This window comes from Protopterus annectens, chromosome 1.part1, assembly GCF_019279795.1.
Source record: "Protopterus annectens isolate FY-2018-M chromosome 1.part1, PAN1.0, whole genome shotgun sequence".
Classification (NCBI taxonomy): domain Eukaryota; kingdom Metazoa; phylum Chordata; order Ceratodontiformes; family Protopteridae; genus Protopterus; species Protopterus annectens.
Window position 1 is genome coordinate 670,417,666 of NC_056726.1, and position 12,555 is coordinate 670,430,220.

At 40.3% G+C, this 12,555-nt stretch overlaps 1 protein-coding gene across 1 annotated transcript in view; it reads right to left on the minus strand.

The window, feature by feature from the left end:
• IL11RA (interleukin 11 receptor subunit alpha) overlaps window positions 1-12,555 on the minus strand; it is a gene marked incomplete in the record, with an annotated part of 3,068,236 nt that overhangs the window by 394,827 nt on the left and 2,660,854 nt on the right.

The window sequence follows — 12,555 nt, forward strand, 5'->3', positions numbered from 1 at the left end:
TGGCCTGAAACCATGCTGAGTGGGGGAAAGAAAATGGTTTTGAAGTAGATAGCTGAGAAGTTGTTTATGGATGCATTTCTCCAAGATTTTAGAAAAGGGAGAGAGAATTGCAATAGGTCTAAAGTTTGAAATATCTGTGTTGTTGCCACCTTTGTGGAGGAGTAGAATGAAAGACTTCTTCCAGATGGATACCTCCTCCTCTTTTGTGTGGTCTGTCAGCCCTTAGACAATTTCAGCCTGGGGGGAATGAATTCAGTGTCTTTTATGTATGGTTTCAACCATGTTTCAGTTGCTGCTATTATGTCCGGCTTATTTAGTGTTATCCAGGCATGGAATACTGGTATTTTGTTTCTTACACTCTGCAGGCTGAGGGTTGTAATATTAAGTGTTTTGTATGAGTTTGAAGTGCTAAAAGTGGGAGGTTCAGGTCCTAAGTTTAGGAGGATGTCTCTACACTGGCTTAGCTTGGATTGGATATGAGGATAGTTCAGGGGTGGCCGATTTCTTTTCGAGCAGTTGTTGAGAGGTATATTGTTTAGGGTAACTTTTCCTAGAGGAAGTAACTTATATTTGGCATATAGCAGTGTGTTTATTTATTTATGTATTTTATTTTACATTTGTTTACTGGGGGAGGTCCGACTGGACAGAGCTGCCCATTTTCAGCGAAGGCCCAGGGAGAAAAGCAATAGAAAAACTGCTAACATATACTACACATAAGATATTTACATGAGCATTGTGGTTTACATATACAGTTATAAAACACAGCAGGTAATAACATATGAAAGCATAAGATATTTACATAAACATAGTGGTTTAGACATATAAATAAAAATATAGCAGGTAGTAGCATATGATTGCTGTTCATACAGTATGTTTAGAAGAGATAATCTTGAAGATGAAGATGCAGTGATAAGACAAGAAAGAAAAAAACTAAAAAAATACTAGCCAGATAATCTTGAAGCTGTAATGAAGATAAGAGAAGAAAGGAAAAACTAAACATACTAGCTTGTTTGTCAAAGGAGGAGAATATAGACAAGATCATATGAGGCTCATTGACATTTTATGAGAAAGCTTTTCAACTCAATCCAGGGGAGAGTTAGTGGGTGTATATAGGAAAGTGGGGAATAGGTGGCAGTAAGTTGGTAAGTAATATGTGATAATATACAGTGCATCTGTGGGAGTTTTAAACTAGAGGTTGGATAGTGGGTAGGGGAAAGGAGTTAGAATATGTCAGCCAGGTGCCAGGCAGTTACAAGTAATGTGTGATCATATATAGTGCATATGTGGTAGTTTTAAAATAGAGGTTGGATAGTGGGTAGGGGAAGGAGTTACAATATGTCAGCCAGGTGACAGGCAGTTACAAGTAACGTGTGATAATATATAGTGCATCTGTGGGAGTTTTAAAGAGGAGGTTGGATAGTGGGTAGGGGAAAGGAATTAGAATATGTCAGCCAGGTGAAAGGCAGTTACAAGTAACATGTGAAAATATATAGTGAATCTGTGGAAGTTTTAAACAAGAGGTTGGATAGTGGGTAGGGGAAAGGAGTTAGAATATGTCAGCCAGGTGACAGGCAGTTACATGTAACATGTGATAATATATAGTGCATATGTAGGAGTTTTAAAGAGGTTGGATAGTGGGTAGGGGAAAGGAGTTAGAATATGTCAGCCAGGTGACAGGCAGTTACATGTAACATGTGATAATATATAGTGCATCTGTGGGAGTTTTAAAGAGGTTGGATAGTGGGTAGGGGAAAGGAGTTAGAATATGCAAGCCAGGTGCTAGGCAGTTACAAGTAATGTGTGATATTATATAGTGCATCTGTGGGAGTTTTAAAGAGGTTGTATAGTAGGTAGGGGAAAGGAGTAAGAATATGTCAGCCAGGTGCTAGGCAGTTACAAGTAACGTGTGATAATATATAGTGCATCTGTGGGAGTTTTAAAGAGGTTGGATAGTGGATAGGGGAAAGGATTTAGAATATGTCAGCCAGGTGACAGGCAGTTACAAGTAACGTGTGATAATATATAGTGCATCTGTGGGAGTTTTAAAAAGGTTGGATAGTGGATAGGGGAAAGGATTTAGAATATGTCAGCCAGGTGACAGGCAGTTACACGTAATGTGTGATAATGGTTCCCTTTCAGAAGCCTGAAACACTAAAAGCTTGAAAATCAAAATCCTGAAACCAAAAGCCTGAAAACTCAAAATCCTGAAAACCCAAAATCCTGAAACTGAAAATCCTGAAAACACAAAATAGACATACTGACATCATTGTGGCTTTGCTATTGTTAGCCCTGTGGTGTTAGGTCATGCGTTGGGTTCAGGTAAGTGTGCGGTTGGTTTTATGTTAGGGTTAGGGGCGGTTTAAGTGAGTTAGGGTGAGGGCGCAGGTTAGGCATGTATGCAATAGTGACAAAAATTAGGGTTGGGGCGGTTTAAGTGAGTTAGGGTTAGGGCGCGGGTCAGGTGAGTGTGCGATAGTGACGGACCTTAGGGTTAGGGTTAGGGTCAGGGTCAGTCGGTAGATATTAGTGTCTTTGTATAGGCATATTAGCATTATTTGTGTTTTCAGGATTTTGAGTTTCAGGATTTTGGGTTTTCAGGATTTTGAGTTTTCAGTCTTTTGGTTTCAGGATTTTGATTTTCAAGCTTATAGTGTTTCAGGCTTCTGATAGGGAACCGTGATAATATATAGTGCATCTGTGGGAGTTTTAAAAAGGTTGGATAGTGGGTAGGCGAAAGGAGTTAGAATATGTCAGCCAGGTGCTAGGCAGTTACAAGTAATGTGTGATAATATATAGTGCATCTGTAGGAGTTTTAAAGAGGTTGGATAGTGGGTAGGGGAAAGGAGTTAGAATATGTCACCCAAGTGCTAGGCAGTTAAAAGTAATGTGTGATAATATATAGTGCATCTGTGAGAGTTTTAAGTGGTTAGATAGTGGGTAGGGGAAAGGAGGTAGAATATGTCAGCCAGGTGCTCGTCAGTTACATGTAATGTGTGATAATATATAGTGCATCTGTGGGAGTTTTAAAGAGGAGATTGGGTAGTTGGTAGGGGAAAGGAGTTAGAATATGTCAGCCAGGTGCAGACAGTTACAAGTAACGTGTCATAATACATAGTGCATCTGTGGGAGTTTTAAAGAGGTTGAATAGTGGATAGGGGAAAGAGTTAAAATATGTCAGCCAGGTACTAGGCAGTTACAAATAACGTGTGATAATATATAGCACATCTGTGGGAGTTTTAAAGAGGAGGTTGTATAGTGGGTGGGAAAATGAGTTAGACTATGTCAGCCAGGTGCTAGGCAGTTACAAGTAACGTGTGATAATATATAGTGCATCTGTGGGAGTTTTAAAGAGGTTGGATAGTGGGTAGGGGAAAGGAGTTAGAATATGTCAGCAAGGTGACAGGCAGTTACAAGTAACGTGTGATATTATATAGTGCATCTGTGGGAGTTTTAAACTAGAGGTTGGATAGTGGGTAGGGGAAAGGAGTTAGAATATGTCAGCCAGGTACTAGGCAGTTACAAATAATGTGTGTTAATATATAGCACATCTGTGTGAGTTTTAAAGAGGTTGGATAGTGGGTAGGGGAAAGGATTTAGAATATGTCAGCCAGGTGACAGGCAGTTACATGTAACGTGTGATATTATATAGTGCATCTGTGGGAGTTTTAAATAGGTTGGATAGTGGGTAGGGGAAAGGAGTTAGAATATGTCCGCAAGGTGACAGGCACTTACAAGTAACTTGTGATAATATATAGTGCATCTGTGGGAGTTTTAAACTAGAGGTTGGATTGTGGGTTGGGGAAAAAAGTTAGAATATGTCAGCCAGATAACAGGCAGTTACACGTAATGAGTGATAATATATAGTGCATCTGTGGGAGTTTTAACGAGGTTGGATAGTGGGTAGGGGAAAGGAGTTAGAATATGTCAGCCAGGTGACAGGCAGTTTCAAATAATGTGTGATAATATATAGTGCATCTGTGGGAATTTTAAATTAGAGATTGGATAGTGGGTAGGGGAAAGGAGGTAGAATATTTCAGCCAGGTGCTAGGCAGTTACAAGTAACGTGTGATAATATATACTGCATCTGTGGGAGTTTTAAAGAGGTTGGATAGTGGGTAGGGGAAAGGAGTTAGAATATGTCACCCAAGTGCTCGTCAGTTACACGTAACGTGGGATAATATATAATGCATCTGTGGGAGTTTTAAAGACGAGGTTGGATAGTGGGTAGGGGAAAGGTGTTAGAATAAGTCAGCCAGGTGCTAGGCAGTTACAAGTAACGTGTGATAATATATAATGTATCTGTGGGAGTTTTAAAGATGAGGTTGGATAGTGGGTAGGGGAAAGGTGTTAGAATATGTCAGCCAGGTGCTAGGCAGTTACAAATAATGTGTGATAATATATAGTGCATCTGTGGGAGTTTTAAAGAGGTTGGATAGAAGGCAGGGGAAGGAGTTAGAATATGTCAGCCAGGGCGAGGCAGTTACAAGTAATGTGTGATAATATATAGTGTATCTGTGGGAGTTTTAAAGACGAGGTTGGATAGTGGGTAAGGGAAAGGAGTTAGAATATGTCAGCCAGGTGCTAGGCAGTTACAAGTAACGTGTGATAATATATAATGCATCTGTGGGAGTTTTAAAGAGGAATTTGGGTAGTTGGTAGGGGAAAGGAGTTAGAATATCTCAGCCAGGTGCAGGCAGTTACAAGTAACGTGTGATAATACATAGTGCATCTGTGGGAGTTTTAAAGAGGTTGAATAGTGGGTAGGGGAAAGATGGTAGAATACGTCAGACAGGTACTAGGCAGTTACAAATAACGTGTGCTAATAAATAGCACATCTGTGGGAGTTTTAAAGAGGAGGTTGGAGAGTGGGTGGGGAAAGGATTTAGAATATGTCAGCCAGGTGCTAGGCAGTTGCAAGTAATGTGGTAATATATAGTGCATCTGTGGCAGTTTTAAAGAGTTTGAATAGTGGAGAGGGGAAAGGAGTTAGAATATGTCAGCCAAATGTTGGGCAGTTACAAGTAACGAGTGATAATACATAGTGCATCTGTGGGAGTTTTAAAGAGGTTGAATAGTGGGTAGGGGAAAGGAGTTATAATGTGTCAGCCAGGTGCTAGGCAGTTACAAGTAACGTGTGATAATATATAGTGCATCCGTGGGAGTTTTATAGAGGAGGTTGGATAGTGGGTAGGGGAAAGGAGTTAGAATATGTCAGTCAGGGGCTCATCAGTTACATGTAACGTGTGATAATAGATAGTGCATCTATGGGAGTTTTAAAGAGGAGGTTGGATAGTGGGTAGGGGAAAGCAGTTAGAATATGTCAGCCAGGTGCTAGGCAGTTACAATTAACATCTGATAATATATAATACATCTGTGGAAGTTTTAAAGAGGAGGTTGGATAGTGGGTAGGGGAAAGGAGTTAAAATATGTCAGCCAGGTGCTAGGCAGTTACACGTAACGTGTGATATTATATAGTGCATCTGTGGGAGTTTTAAAGAGGTTGGATAGTGGGTAGTGGAAGGAGTTAGAATGTCAGCCAGGTGCTAGGCAGTTTCAAGTAATGTGTAATAATATATAACGCATCTGTGGGAGTTTTAAAGAGGTTGGATAGAAGGTAGGGGAAAGAGTTAGAATATGTCAGCCAGGGCTAGGCAGTTTCAAGTAATGTGTGATAATATATAGTGCATCTGTGGGAGTTTTAAAGACGAGGTTGGATAGTGGGTAAGGGAAAGGAGTTAGAATATGTCAGCCAGGTGCTAGGCAGTTACAAGTAACGTGTGATAATATATAATGCATCTGTGGGAGTTTTAAAGAGGAATTTGGGTAGTTGGTAGGGGAAAGGAGTTAGAATATGTCAGCCAGGTGCAGGCAGTTACAAGTAACGTGTGATAATACATAGTGCATCTGTGGGAGTTTTAAAGAGGTTGAATAGTGGATAGGGGAAAGGAGTTAGAATACGTCAGCCAGGTACTATGCAGTTACAAATAACGTCTGTTAATATATAGCACATCTGTGGGAGTTTTAAAGAGGAGGTTGGATAGTGGGTGGGGAAAGGAGTTAGAATATGTCAGCCAGGTGCTAAGCAGTTGCAAGTAATGCGGTAATATACAGTGCATCTGTGGGAGTTTTAAAGAGGAGAGTGGATAGCGGCTAGGGGAAAGGTGTTAGAATATGTCAGCCAAATGCTAGGCAGTTACAAGTAACGTGTGATAATATATAGTGCATCTGCGGGAGTTTTAAAGAGGAGGTTGGATAGTGGGTAGGGGAAAGGAGTTAGAATATGTCACCCAAGTGCTAGGCAGTTACAAGTAACGTGTGATAATATATAATGCATCTGTGGGAGTTTTAAAGAGGTTGGATAGTGGGTAGGGGAAAGGAGTTAGAATATGTCAGCCAGGTGCTAGGCAGTTACAAGTAACGTGTGATAATATATAATGCATCTGTGGGAGTTTTAAAGAGGAGATTGGGTATTTGGTAGGGGAAAGGAGTTAGAATATGTCAGCCAGGTGACAGGCAGTTTCAAGTAATGTGTGATAATATATAGTGCATCTGTGGGAACTTTAAATTAGAGGTTGGATAGTGGGTAGGGGAAAGGAGGTAGAATATGTCAGCCAGGTGCTAGGCAGTTACAAGTAACGTGTGATAATATATAGTGCATCTGTGGGAGTTTTAAAGAGGTTGGATAGTGGGTAGGGGAAGGACTTAGAATATGTCAGCCACGTGCTAGGCAGTTACAAGTAACGTGTGGTAATATATAGTGCATCTGTGAGAGTTTTAAGTGGTTAGATAGTGGGTAGGGGAAAGGAGGTAGAATATGTCAGCCAGGTGCTAGGCAGTTACAAGTAACGTGTGATAATATTTAGTGCATTTGTAGGAGTTTTGAAGAGGAGGTTGGATAGTGGGTATTGGAAAGGAGTTAGAATATGACACCCAAGTGCTAGGTAGTTACAAGTAATGTGTGATAATATATAGTGCATCTGTGGGAGTTTTGAAAAGGTTGGATCTTGGGTAGGGAAAGGAGTTAAAATATGTAAGCCAGGTGCTAGGCAGTTACAAGTAATGTGTGATAATATATAGTGCATCTTTGGGAGTTTTAAAAATATAAACAGAGGACTAAATTGCTGCTTCTAGAAAACTTCTAGAATTCACCCCTTTCGAAAAAGCCACTAAAGAAATCAAGGTGTAGGCCCTCCCCACACACACATATTGTAAACATTTTAAAGCACACAGATGGATACTTACAAGTGCAATAATAACTATTTCCAGAAGTCAACATATATCCAAACTATGAGGGGGGGCTTCACTCTCCACACCCCAAATGTGGGGGGGGGGGCTGTACCCCTCACATCTCCCTTACTATATATACTAACTCCAGGATAACACTACAGTGGGGTAAAGGCCATATATAACTTTCAACGAAATGAGTTTTCAGTCAAGTGAGCTTTCAGTGAATTCATCCCAGTCATTTGAGTTTCAATTAAATGAGTTTTCGGCTTAATATATATACACACACACACACACACACACACATATTATACATATATATGTATATGTATATATATATATATATATATATATATATATAGATATATATATATATATATATATATATATATATATATATATATATATATATATATATATATATATAGATATATATATATATATATATATATATATATATATATATATATATATATATATATATATACACACATGGGTCTACTTCAGAATGTCTATAGTCCGGAATGCCGAATTTCATATGGCCGACACCATATGATAGACAGTACAGAACGCCGACATCCTGAAATAGAACCATCTACCTACCTGGAAACACAGTAAAATTGTGTTATGCAGAGGGTCAAGACCCCCTGCACCCCCCACACCCTCTGCTACTTAAATATTCTCACTCCGAGATCGCACCACAGTACAGGAAAGGGGAATCTCCCAGTCCCACACTGTAGCGGGATCTCTGCTGTCAGTTGTCAGCCTTTCAAACATATGTTGTCAGCCATATGAGTTTGGAACATTTGAAAGTTCGAACAACTGAAGGGGACATATATATATATATATATATATATATATATATATATATATATATATATATATTTATATACATACACACACACACACACATATATGTATTACAGAAAAAGTAAGTTTTTGTCACAAAAAGTAAGGTTGAGCATTTTTTTCCCAAAGGAAACTTATCTGCCCAGCTATAGAAAACCATCAGCCAACTGTTGATACTCAAATGCCTGCAGACAAGTGCTGACTTTGGCAACAGAAAAGATATGAAGTGATTGACACCCAAACCTAACTTACAGTAAGCTCAACTCAAGCTGTTTAGCAATTTCGCAATGATCAAATGAAGAACACGTATCAGATAGTGCAGTACTTCTTTGTTGCCTTTATTTTCTCTATACAGGAAATAATATGTCAAGTCAAACATGGGCATGTGGCGGGGGTAAATATTCTTGCCTAATTTTCCTTATTCTTTTCCTGGTTAGGGGTCACCATAGTGGAACTCTTGTCTGCTAATGATTGGTAGTTGATTTTTTCAGTGTTGTGTTGCTAGTCTGGTGCCTTGCCTTCAAAGAAGGCACACCCACACCTCCCAGTTTTCTCAGCCATGGAGAGGGCATGCTGACTCCACACAGAAAGTGCACAGTCGAGAATTGAACAGGAGATCCTCCTGCTGTGAGGCAACAATGCTAACTGTTGCACCACCAAAGCTTGTCTAGCTTCCCTTCTATTCTGTCTACACTGTCTGTGCCACAACTTAAGCTATTGTCCTTCATCTGTGCTAGTGGGTAGGGGAAAGGAGTTAGAATATGTCAGCCAGGTGACAGGCAGTTACAAGTAATGTGTGATAATATATAGTGCATCCGTGGGAGTTTTAAAGAGGAGGTTGGATAGTGGGTGGGGATAGGAGTTAGAATATGTCAGCCAGGTGCTAGGCAGTTACAAGTAAGATCTGATAATATATAATGCATCTGTGGAAGTTTTAAAGAGGAGGTTGGATAGTGGGTAGGGGAAAAAAGTTAGAATATGTCAGCCAGGTGCTAGGCAATTTCAAGTAACGTGTGATACTATATAGTGCATCTGTGGGAGATTTAAAGAGGAGGGTGGATAGTGGCTAGGGGAAAGGTGTTAGAATATGTCAGCCAGGTGCAAGGCAGTTAGAAGTAAGGTGTGATAATATATAGTGCATCTGTGGGAGTTTTAAAGAGGTTGGATAGTGGGTAGGGGAAAGGTGTTAGAATATGTCAGCCAGGTGCTCGGCAGTTACAAGTAACGTGTGATAATATATAGTGCATCTGTGGGAGTTTTAAAGAGGTTGGATAGTGGGTAGGGGAAAGGTGTTAGAATATGTCAGCCAGGTGCTAGGCAGTTACAAGTAACGTGTGATAATATATAGTGCATCTGTGGGAGTTTTAAAGAGGTTGGATAGTGGGTTGGGGAAAGGAGGTAGAATATGTCAGCCAGGTGCTATGCAGTTACAAGTAACGTGTGATAATATTTAGTGCATCTGTGGGAGTTTTGAAGAGGAGGTTGGATAGTGGGTAGGGGAAAGGAGTTAGAATATGTCACCCAAGTGCTAGGCAGTTACAAGTAATGTGTGTTAATATATAGTGCATCTGTGGGAGTTTTAAAGAGGTTGAATAGTGGGTAGGGGAAAGGAGTTAGAATATGTCAGCCAGGTACTAGGCAGTTTCAAGTAACGTGTGATAATATATAGTGCATCTGTGGGAGTTTTAAAGAGGTTGGATAGTGGGTAGTGGAAAGGAGTTAGTAAATGTCAGCCAGGTGACCGGCAGTTTCAAGTAATGTGTGATAATATATAGTGCATCTGTGGGAATTTTAAACTAGAGGATGGATAGTGGGTAGGGGAAAGGAGTTACAATATGTCAGCCAGGTGCTAGGCAGTTACAAGTAACGTGTGATAATATATACTGCATCTGAGGGAGTTTTGAAAAGGAGGTTGGATAGTGGGTATTGGAAAGGAGTTAGAATATGTCAGCCAGGTGCTAAGCAGTTACAAGTAAAGTGTGATAATATATACTGCATCTGTGGGAGTTTTAAAGAGGTTGGATAGTGGGTAGGGGAAGGAGTTAGAATATGTCACCCAAGTGCTAGGCAGTTACAAGTAATGCGGGATAATATATAGTGCATCTGTGGGAGCTTTAAAGAGGTTGGATAGTGGGTAGGTGAAAGGAGTTAGAATATGTCAGCTAGGTGCTTGTCAGTTACATGTAATGTGTGATAAGAGATGCTTCATCTATGGGAGTTTTAAAGAGGAGGTTGGATAGTGGATAGGGGTAAGGAGTTAGAATATGTCAGCCAGGTGCTAGGCAGTTACAAGTAACATGTGATAATATATAGTGCATCTGTGGGAGTTTGATAATATATAGTGCATCCGTGGGAGTTTTAAAGAGGAGGTTGGATAGTGGGTAGGGGAATGGAGTTAGAATATATCAGCCAGGGGCTCGTCAGTTACATGTATCGTGTGATAATATATAGTGCATCTGTGGGAGTTTTAAAGAGGAGGATGGGTAGTTGGTAGAGGGAAGGATTTAGAATATGTCAGCCAGGTGCTAGGCAGTTACAAGTAATGTGTGATATTATATAGTGCAGCTCTAGGAGTTTTAAAGAGGAGGTTGGTTAGTGGGTAGGGGAAAGGAGTTAGAATATGTCAGCCAGGTGCTACGCAATTATAACTAACATGTGATAATATATAGTGCATCTCTGGGAGTTTTAAAGAGGTTGGATAGTGGGTAGGGGAAAGGAGTTAAAATATGTCTCCCAAGTGCTAGGCAGTTACAAGTAACGTGTTGTAATATATAGTGCATCTGTGGGAGTTTTAACGAGGTTGTATAGTGGGTAGGGGAAAGGAGTTAGAATATGTCAGCCAGGTGCTAGGCAGTTACAAGTAACGTGTGATATTATATAGTGCATCTGTGGGAGTTTTAAAGAGGTTGGATAGTGGGTAGGGGAAGGAGTTAGAATATGTCAGCCAGGTGCTAGGCAGTTTCAAGTAACGTGTGATAATATATAGTGCCTCTACGGGTGTTTTAAAGAGGAGGTTGGATAGTGGGTAGGGGAAAGGTGTTAGAATAAGTCAACCAGGTGCTAGGCAGTTACAAGTAACGTGTGATAATATATAATGCATCTGTGGGAGTTTTAAAGACAAGGTTGGATAGTGGGTAGGGGAAATGTGTTAGAATATGTTTGCCAGGGCTAGGCAGTTACAAGTAATGTGTGATAATATATAGTGTATCTGTGGGAGTTTTAAAGATGAGGTTGGATAGTGGGTAAGGGAAAGGAGTTAGAATATGTCAGCCAAGTGCTAGGCAGTTACAAAGTGGCAGTGTGATAATATATAGTGCATCTGTGGGAGTTTTAAAGAGGAGGTTGGACAGTGGGTAGGGGAAAGGAGTTAGAATACGTCAGCCAGGTGCAGGCAGTTACAAGTAAGGTGTGATAATACATAGTGCATCCCTGGGAGTTTTAAAGAGGTTGAATTGTGGGTAGGGGAAAGGAGTTAGAATATGTCAACCAGGTGCTAGGCAGTTACAAATAACGTCTGTTAATATATAGCACATCTGTGGGAGTTTTAAAGAGGAGGTTGGATAGTGGGTGGGGAAAGGAGTTAGAATATGTCAGCCAGGTGCTAGGCAGTTTCAAGTAACGTGGTAATATACAGTGCATCTGTGGGAGTTTTAAAGAGGAGGGTGGATAGTGGCTAGAGGAAAGGTGTTAGAATATGTCAGCCAGGTGCTATGCAGTTGCAAGTAACGTCTGATTATATATAGTGCATCTGTGGAAGCTTTAAAGAGGTTGGATAGTGGGTAGCGGAAGGAGTTAGAATATGTCAGCCAGGTGCTTGGCAGTTACAAGTAGCATGTGATAATATATAGTGCATCTGTGGGAGTATTAAAAAGGAGGCTGGATAGTAGGTAGTGGAAAGGAGTTAGAATACCTCAGCCAGGTGCTAGGCAGTTACAAGTAATGTGTGGTAATATATAGTGCATCTGTGGCAGTTTTAAAGAGTTTGAATAGTGGAGAGGGGAAAGGAGTTAGAATATGTCAGCCAGTTGCTAGGCAGTTACAAGTAACGTGTGATAATATATAGTGCATTTGTGGGAGTTTTAAAGAGGTTGGATAGTGGGTAGGGGAAAGGAGTTAGAATATATCAGCCCTGTGGAGTTAAAAAGGGGTTTAAAAGTGTTGGGGAGTTTTTAAAAGGGGAAAGGGGAGGGAAAAGGGGTTGAATATTAGCCCTGTGGAGTTAAAGAATGGATAATTTAGGAGGGGGGTTTTAAAGAGGAGGTTGGTAGGGGTGGGAAAAAAATATTGCCCTGTGGAGTTAAAGAGTTGGGTATTTAGGGATTTTTATTTAAAAAAAGGTTGGTAGGGGTAGGGGAAGGGGTTAAAATATGTGCCCTGTGGAGTTAAAGAAGTTTGATAAATTGGAGGGGAGTTTTAAAGAGGGTTAAAAGGGGGAAAAAAGGGTTAAATATTGCCCTGTGGAGTTAAAAAGTTGGGTTTAGG